This window comes from Notolabrus celidotus, chromosome 1 (genome assembly GCF_009762535.1).
Source record: "Notolabrus celidotus isolate fNotCel1 chromosome 1, fNotCel1.pri, whole genome shotgun sequence".
Taxonomy (NCBI): Eukaryota; Metazoa; Chordata; class Actinopteri; order Labriformes; family Labridae; genus Notolabrus; species Notolabrus celidotus.
In genome coordinates this window covers 19410787-19420959 of record NC_048272.1, presented here as the reverse complement: position 1 = coordinate 19420959, position 10173 = coordinate 19410787, and the positions used below count along the sequence as shown (strand labels likewise).

At 38.4% G+C, this 10173-nt stretch overlaps 1 non-coding gene across 1 annotated transcript; it reads left to right on the top strand.

Annotated features, from left to right (window-relative positions):
* The first annotated feature begins 2765 nt into the window (after window positions 1–2765).
* Window positions 2766–2837, top strand: trnap-agg. Its single transcript has one exon. It is a non-coding gene; the product is annotated as a tRNA-Pro (tRNA).
* The last annotated feature ends 7336 nt before the right edge of the window (window positions 2838–10173 follow it).

Below are 10173 nucleotides of genomic sequence, written 5' to 3'. Positions count from 1 at the left end.
AATTAAAAACAATACTGAGCAGTCATTACACAGTACATAAAAAAATGAAAACACAATGCTCAGGACATGAAGAAATAATGTTTATTTTTACTGTAGCTCAATGAATTTGGCAAAAAAATAACAAAAATCCTCTTGAATTGTAGCACCTGTATCCAGTAAAACTAATATAAATGAGAAGAACATGGTCTATCACAGTAGCTCAGATTTCATCAGAAGTTACTGTTCTTTGTCTTTCTCGATTTCACTCCCCTTCTCTTCCTCCTCGACCACCTCTTACTCACACTCTTCCTCTGCCTCTCAGATTATTTCTGTCCATTGTACAACCTTCAACAACCAGTGTTCTCTGAACTGGCTAATATTGGTTTCCTCACAACATTAGCCACAAGTGTGATCAGTTCGAGTCAGTGTGTTTAATCTGTGACACCTGTGCTTCAAATATGTTTAACTTTTGCTACCTGTGCTTACCATTATGCAACACAAGTGCATCACAGTGCAACAACATGTGTTTTAGTGAGTTAGAATGTGTTTGCAAGTTGTGTGTAACAGGTGAAAAGTCCTTCTGGTTTTGCCAAAAGAGTGACTGATTCAATACATGGGTTCAGGCCACTAAGAATTTAGTTCAGACAATAGGGTTTAGTGTTTTAGCAACTGAGAAATACTGCAATCAAATGACAGTAACAAAGTGACGCAACATGGAATTTGTTAATATAGAAAATAAATTGTACAATTTTACATAAAAGTGGAATATGTATCCACTCACCTACACCAGATCTTTACAGTGACCTATATCGCAGCTCTGATATAACATAGGAAATATCAAACCCTCTGAAATTTTAATAGTATTTTATCCATCAGAACAGCCAGCTAATTTAGGGCTGACAACCAGGACATGAGACATGAATATGCAAGACATCAGACCTGCTTTACTTGTTCATGTGCTTCACAGCCATCAGTTATTAAAGAAAATCATCTATACAATAATTTGTACCTTCTTACTGCCTGCATTGAGTTTTTTTTGTTTTTTTTTATATATATAATTCAATCAGTAAAATCTGCAATAGTGAAAGTCTGTAGAGTCTGGGACAGTCATGTAAAGTGAGAATTAAATCAAATACTAATACAGACTCAAATTTTATAGTTTTTATTGGCTGATTGTTTTCTGATACGCCTTTTAAGTGGAACTTTTAGCACTTTTATTATTTTATCATGTCTATTGATTTTATCAGATTTATTGTTGTAGTAGTTTTAGGATATTTAAGTGTGTTTAGCATATAAAAGTAGTTTTTTTCTGTCTGACATCTGTCTTGTAACTCTGTAATGACCTGATATCTCAATGGCTGCAAAACAAGTTTAACTATGGTTACAAATAAAGTAACCTGAACCTGAATCTAACCCTTGATGTTGATCAATCATCAATCAATCAAGCTTTATTTATATTGCCCCTTTCATACAAATCAAATGCGATTCAAAGTGCTTTACAGTGATTGAAAAATAATAATAATGTTAATAAAAATGATAAAATGATAGTAAAAATCTTATACATCATGACTAAACCTTAAGCAGAAATGGATATGAGCTAGAAACAGATGGTGAGGAACAAAAACCGCGAAAAAAGTAAACGGGGAAAAAAAAAAAAAAAAACATTTCCAGGCCCTAATTTTGTCTCTGCATGAGGTATCAAACCCTATACTCATGGATGCATTTAAAACGAATACAGAAGGTAGTCTTATACAAATTATAAGCAAACTCATTCATGCTAATGCTGACATGCTGTAACGCCTTTGTTTTGTGTGTTTTGTTTTTGTGTTTTCTCTTTTCTTAATTTCTTGCAAATTAGTCAATAAAAATAATTTTTAAAAAGAAATGGATTTAGAAGTAGAGACTAATGCATAAAAATGCAATAAAATAAACATCAAAGGGAGATAGTTAAGAAATAGTAAATAAAACGTAAAACACGACTAGTTAAGACATTAAATAGGTAAAAATAAAGCCTCAGATTAACAAAAGCACTAAATAGCAACAAAAAATAGTAATACGATAATAAAATGGAGTTACATATAAATTAATATTAGAATATTAAAATAAAATCAATGATAAATTAAAAATAAAACAAAAGCAGACCAAATAGTTGGGCCTTTAATTGACTTTTAAAGTCTCCATATCTCCAGCTCCCTCGGATGGGTTTCTTTGGATACCTCAGAATAAATTAGACAAAATAAGCAGTATTTTTTTAATGTAAATAAGTATTTCATTCACACAATAAACTGTAAATACAAATATATCTTCCAGTCTCTTAGTTTAGGGAATAAAAAAGTAGCATCTAAACGAAGGCGGAAGTAGGTCGGAGTTGGACCTCTTGCTTTGTTTTGATCCTCTGTTTCTTCCCCCAGCGGCGGCTAATGTCGACCTCTGGCGGTTTTCAGTGACAGCATAAAACCGTGTGAGGCAATTCAGGTAAATCAGCGAAAGGTAGCCTGACAAGCAACTACGACTATATTAGTTTTGCTCGGTTTGTTTTCAAGTTACCAACGTTTTGCAGCGATGCAATTTAAATGAAGCTTTACGCACGTGATCAGAGCTCGTCAAAAATTTAGCGTCGAGGCAGTTTGTTGAGTTCACTAAATAATAGTCAGTAGATGGACACATAAAGGCATAATACGTCGTAATAGCCAGAATGACAGGCTCAATTTATAAAACATGCGTAGTGAACTTTCTTGAGAAGTGTTTTTACTTTATTTTCATTAGATTTTCTTATAATGTCACGTGGCTCGTTGGTCTAGGGGTATGATTCTCGCTTAGGGTGCGAGAGGTCCCGGGTTCAAATCCCGGACGAGCCCACCCTTTTCTTTTTTTTTTTTTTTTTTTTACATGTCAGCATAATGAAGTTACATAACATTCTAAAAGGATGCTTTCAGACGGCAGCAATATATAATTAAGAAAGGTAAGAATTAAAGTATAGACATAATACTAAGTGATAACCCAATAACACACACATCTTCCTACTTATACTTCTAACTTTTAATTCAGTAACAGCTAGCTTGCCAGATCTGATTCTGCAAGGCTGAACCATTAGTCCATCAGTAGACTGTATATATTCCTTTATTCAGAGCCCCATTAGCTGTCACTAACGCAGTAGCTACTCTTCCTGGGTCTACATAAAACAAACATAACATACAAAATATACATGAAATACAAAAACAGAAAATACCACAAACATGAATTACAAAAACAGAAAATACTACAAATGCAAAGCTTGATCCGTAAGGCAACTGGACTGGTAGAAATTCTTGAAGACCAGTCTAGTTGCCTTACGGATCAAGCTTTCAATTACCATGACCTGGATGACTGAGAACCTTCATAGATAAAATACTACAAACATGAAATACAAAAACAGAAAATTCTACAAACATGAAATACAAAACAGAAAATTCTACAAACATGAAATACATAATCCACATAATGGATGTAATGTACTCGTTCCCATGAATTGAAATCAAGAGACATCACATCTAATTAAGATCAATCACTTGTGTTAAGTTTTCCTTAAGAGTCCTTTTAAAACTGGCCTTACTGGGTGCTTCAATTATGATGACTGGTCAATTATTCCACATTGTGATGGCTCTATACGTTACAGATCTGCACACCGCATCAGTTCTGGGTCTTCGCTTAACTAATAACCCTGAACAGCCTGCTGGGTAGTGTGACTGTGTTGGTCTCTCACATACCTTATTTATAAGTACAGACAATTTGGTTGTTTACTACAACAAATATTCCTGATGAAATTTGCTAGGTTGCATAACAAACTCTTGTCTACTCTGAGCCATGAAAGACTGGCATGCATACTCTGTACTCTGTCTGTACTCTATTCCCTTATGTTGAAAACATTATGTTTACACTGTGAGTGAAATAACCAAATGAAAGATTGCAGAGTGGCATTAATACGTCTAATTTTAATATTGTAGATGTCTTAGGTAAACTTAATATTCTGCTCAGGGAGCATAGTAATAAAATGTTTAATTTAGAGCTACTTTCACAAATAAACCACAGCTCTTTACTCAAACAGGAAAACACTGTAAAGGACTTAGAGAATACTCAGCTGGCAGTCCAAACTTTGAAGTACAGCCAAAAAAAAATTCTGGTTTTAGTCAGCTGTGAACAGAAATACAAACAAATGAATGAACAAGTTTACGTAGATTTTTTTCCAAATGTATTGTACCTTACTGTACAAATAGTGCAATTAGCTACTTAGTAAGTCCAACAGGTTAATGTAATTTACTGCAATAATACATTAATGATACAACATAAACAGGGTGGTTATTTATTTGAAATAAGTACATAAGCTTGGAGGCAGTATCTCCGTCAAGTGCTTGTTCTGGTCAATTTTCACTAGAGGGCACAATTTACCAAACTTTATTTTTCACACCTTGCAGACTTCATGTAGCTCATTTGTGGCATATAAATAAAACAGTACCTTTTTTTAAATAATGGTATTCAGATGTTATTTACCTATAAAAGGAAATGGACTTCTTGGTACAATAAAAAAGTGTTGGAAAGAGCAAATTTATTGATAGTGACACAAAGTCTCCTCAGAAACACCACAGTGTAAACCATCATTCTTACAACATCCTGGTTCTCCTTTAATATATAATGCGCTCGCAGACCACTTGAGAAGCACAAAATGTACAGATTACATCTTGACATGCTCACAAAGTTCATGATAAACCCTGTGTGACTCCTGACTCCGGGAAGCCTTGAGAAAGAAGGAGATTTTCTGGCGCACATTACTTAAGTTACTTCATCTTGTCCTCCCCAGAGGAGGCTTTATTTTCACAGCTTGTTTTAAGAAAAAAGACCTTTTCACCGTTCCTACTTTACTACTTCTTTTGTTCAGGGTGGAGCTGTTGGAGCTTACCCCATTACACATTTACAATAGAGGGAAGAATGCTGTCGGTTCATGCCAGGGCCAAGAATTATAAAGACAGAAAAGCACAATTACACTTGGTTTCTTTCTCATCCAACAGTAATGCTTCGGACTATGAGAGAAAATGCTAAGACCACACTGGAAGCCACATAAAGCTCAGACCCAGACTTCATGTCATAATGCAATGTGGGGAAACCAACTGAAAACATATGTTTGATTTAGAAGTTGGGTTTACACAACCCTGAACCCCCACCTCCCCATCCCCATACTTCCTTTGAAGGACTCACATCCATTTGTAGTTGTTTTTCTGTACGTGTGCATGTAGTTCCAAACTGAAGTCAAACATGGATCCGTCTGTTTTATTTAGTTTGTTTTGTCCTGTCTCTGGTGCATTTGTTGATTCTTACGTATTTCAAAGAACCATCTAAAGACGCACTGCAAATAAGTTGCCCGGGACCTCCACCAGATCCGTGTCAGGTCCGTCTCCGATATGCTGTAGTCCGGCTCTGTGCTCTCTCGTCCGTCAAACACCCACCGGTTGTGTTTTCAGAACGCAGCACGAAGCAGGAACGCCAGACGGCTTGAGTCATGTGACCAAGGTTTTCCTGTGGTAATAACGGAACGAAGCATTCTCCTAATCCGTGTTGTTTTTCTGGTCCTCTGAAAACCTCTGACCTGTTGACTCCAGGCCTAGCTCCACTCATCATGACGGTTTGTTGTTGTAGTGAAGTGAAATATGATCTGGTGATAACACAGAGTTTCATCAGAAAAATAACCGGATGTTTTCATTTCGTTTTGCGATCTCTGTTGAGATTGATGCATCGTGCTCCGGCATCCAGCAAAAATAGTAGTCTTGCGTACCTGATCCGGAGGGCTCCGACCTGCCAAATCAGGGATGCAGCCAAAATACAACAGAGTGGGTCCAGTGGAAGTTAACATATGGACTAGAATAGAAACCTATCAGATCCGGTGCTGTGACGGATCGGAGGTGGACCGGACACGGATCCGGACTTTGGCCATTAGTCTAAAAGTGCTTAAGTGTGTGGCATCAGTTTACTTGCTGCATTCTTGTCCCTATACAGACAAAAAACCTTGAATACTCAAAGTGTGCATTGTAAACCCTGAAAGTCTTCAGAGCAATCTTCTGATATTTCAACTGATCCAGGCAGATGAGTCAATAACTATTTCACAAAACCCCTCCCACATTTGTTACCTTTACTGTTACTACACCTGTCCAACAAACTTGGACCTTTCACTTCCCCTCTCATGTTAGGTTTGATGTCTACAGTGATAATGGTTCCAGAAAGTCCTTCTAGTTTCCACAAAATAAGACTGATTTTAGTCTAGTCTAGTCTACTATGTGATAAAATCTTAATCAGCACTCCTGAGAAACCCTTGGTTATGCTCAGACTCTTTCATTTGTTTTACGAACAGCTCAGAGTCCAAATATTGGAAGTTTCTTAGATGGCAAACAACAAAATCACATTTAGGACAGTCTGCTTAAATTCTACTTAAAAACTACCAAACATAAATGATATTTTGATGAATTGCCATTTATTTTACTGCTGCTACAGCATCTGTTGATTTTGGTGTCTAAAACATAGACTGCATAAAAAATGGATGTAGTATCCAACAACTAAACTTTGTCCAGGCTATTGTGAGGTAAAGAGTTGGGCTTTTACGCAAACTGCTCACCAGCCCACCTGTCAATCAAGTCAGCCATGTCCTTATTTGAGCAAAACTCTTTGTTTAATACCTTCGAAATTACCAAGTTATAAAAAACATTCACCCCTGTACAGAGAGCGCCGATAGAGAATGAGCTACTCTGAACTAAACTCATTTTTGAACCAGGCTGTAAACATGTTTATTTCTGCTGTAAACATCGTCTTCTTTGAATGGGTGTGTATGTGGTTTCCAGTGTTTCTGCAGCCAGCCTCAAGCGGCTGCTCCATACACTGCGGTTTTTAACACTTCTGCATGGGCTTCATATTTTAACACCGGGGGTTGCCAATTTGTCTAAACTTACACTTTTAGTTATCAGATGATCAGCTTGCTACCGGCAGAGGCAAAATGGAGATACCCCCCTGTACAAGGAACATAACCAGATGCACACTTTTTGAAGCGTTTAGGAGATAAACTATTTTAAAAGTTTCAGGTTTCCAAGCTCGGTTGAGAGGGGCCGACTGCCCAGCATGCTATGGTGGACCCCTGACACAGGGGTTAGTTGTTGCTGAGAAGGGCTCCTGTTGTTGATTCAGAGGAGCTGAGTAGGTTAGCAATCTCTTCCCTAAAGGTTAGACCTGCTCTGCTCCTGTATTGATTTCTAGTCCTGCAGGATATGTGCAGAACTTCATTCAGCATTGCAATGACAAGATGATGTGCGATGTATATATTTGTAAGACTGCACATTATCTGTTATCTCTCTCTTATCTGTGTTTGCAACATGCCCCTCTTGAATGCAAGACTAATCCAAGAAGCAGTTTTTTTCCCCCACTGATTAATCTCAAATAACTGAACTTTATCTAACCTTATCACATTGGTGAGAAAGCATGGCCATTATGCTAGACCTCCACCCAAGGCAAAATGTATACCTACCGGGTAAGACAGCATTTCATGTTAACAAATAATAACTGTTCCTATTTATTGCATTGCATTCAGACTTTTGAGATACATGTTTATTGTGATCACGATTAATCTGTGAGATCCTTGTCAGTGGACATCATGCCTAACCCTAACCGTCCGGGTTTGTGCAACCGGCAACCTCCGGTCTAAAAATATGAGTCCAATGCAGACGTGCTAAAAACTGTTGTTCATCAAAGGTCTGCTTGAGGCTGACTCCGGAAGTACCGGAAACCACATACACACCAATTCAAAAAAGCCGATCTTTACAGCAGAAATAAACATGTTTACAGCCGGTACAAAAGACGAGTGGAGTCTGGATAGCTCATTTCTCAATTGGCACACACGGTAGGGGGGTGAATTTTTTTGTAACGCAGCAATTTCGAAGATATTAAGATTACGAGTCTTCCAATGAGAGGCACAGGCCTCAAACCCCAGAAAGAAATGGGTGACGTGACGAATACTACGTCCATTTATTGTACAGTCTATGGGTTTGTGGCCAACCTAACCTTTGATCTTAGTCAGTGGACTAAACCTAAACCTAACCTTTTGACATGTTTGCAATTGATTGCCTTACACACAATCTTTCCCTAAACCTAACCACCACCTGTAGTCCTTGTTCATCTGTTTGAACAACATCAAGTTTTGGCTAAGCCTAAACTTTCTGCACCTAAATGAGAAAAAGACTGAGGTCATTGTGTTTGGACAGCCCCAACAGTTTGATGGGAGCACTCGGCCCTCCCGCTGCAAATAACGTGGCGCACATGCATCCTATGGACTTCCCGGGTTAGACATGTCGTCTATTCAGCGCCTACAGCTTGCTCCAAACGCTAATTTTTACCATGTAAAGCACTTTGGCCAACACTAGTTTTTTAAAAAATGTGCTATATAAATAAAGTGGACTTGACTTAACTCGACTCAGGTTGTACCCCTAATTGTGATCCATTTTAATTACGCCCTGTGAGCTCTTAGCTGTAACTTAAGTCTGAACAAATCTTGACTAAATTTATTTTTTAAACTGTCTGAAACCCTGATTTAGAAATCCAGCCTTGCATCACTGGTCAGCACTGGTTACTAAGATTTCTAAGATATGATTGGATGATCCCTTTGCGGAGGAGGGACTTCCATCACCTAGTTTAATGAAAGCATTTGTTGCCTTTCAGGGTCATTCTGTATTCAGAGAACAACCACTGCAGATCATCTCTCACCTTGGCTGTGAGTTTGACTAATTAAAGCTGTAATGACCTGGTTGTCTATCCCCCTGCCTCATTCCCTGACAGCCCGTCTTATCCACTCATTGTGGTCATGAATGAATTAGCTTGACAGGTGTCATTTAATTAGATTGTGCAATAGCTGATAGACAGTGCTCTCCTTTAATCAGATATTTCATGACCTGATTGGTGGATTGCTCCGCTTAGTGTGCTCCCATTGGTTTTGGTTTCTGATTTCCAAACTGGAAATCCCAAAGGCTGTTCTGGAAATTTGACATTTAGGTAGTTTCTTTGTGAATTATAGATATGAATAATAGGGGCCATGTCCTTTTCTACATAATCCTTCATTTTACATCTTCAAAAGGCAGTTGTTTTTTATTGAAGGTTAAGACAGATTTACATCTTAATGCTCAACCAAGGTTCCACTTGAGGTTGGCTGCAGAAACACCGGAAACCACATACACCACCATTCAAAAAATACGATCTTTACTAGGGGTGCAACGGATAAAAAAAACTCACGGTTCGGATCGTATCATGGATTTGAGTCACGGATCGGATCATTTTTCGGATCAGCAAAAAAAAAGAAAAAAAGGAAAGAAGACAAGACAAATACAACTTTGTCCCTCCATTTATTTTGTAAAAAAACACTTTGCCCATTAAATAAAAACAACATTCAACTCAAAATGTATTGCATGTACAAAGCACCCTTTCTGCAGGCCCTGTCCTGCCTCATTCACTGCATTTCATGGCATGGCAACTGAAGGAGCAGAGGAACTTCAAAAGTTTTGCTCCATTCTTCTTTCAATCGCGGATTTTCATTTTACACTTTTCTTTGAGCTGCAAACTTGGAACACACCGTTTTAGTGCATTCTAGGGTCCTACTGCTGGCAAAGTGCCAATATGCGAACTGCTCCATAAACAAAAGTGAAAGTTAAAAATTGTACATGCTGCAGTAGACTCTAAGTGACCCAGTAACAGCCTGTCTACGTATCGTTGACATGGAGAGAAGTCCCAGTAAACACGCGGTGACCCGACCAAAACACAGAGTGAAGGGATATCAGTTCGGGGGCCACAAATAGGCGGCCGGATGCGGGCCGCGTATTGATGGCCTCTGGTCTAGTGGGTGCGCGACAGAATTTCATAACGTGGCTCAAGCACATTCAGCATTCACTGTATTTCACAGGGAAACCAAAATGATCCCATATATGTGACTTACAAGATGTAGGAGGGTTTTCAAGTTCCTCTGCTCCTTCACTTGCCATGACTACCACTGCGCTTGACGAGAGAGTGTGGATTGAACATGCGGTCATCACGTGAACACGCACAACTTTTTCTTTTTTTCATCAACCGCGGACCACGTACGTGCCGAACCGTGGAGAGGCATCCGTACGGATCACTGATCAACGATGATCTGTTGCACCA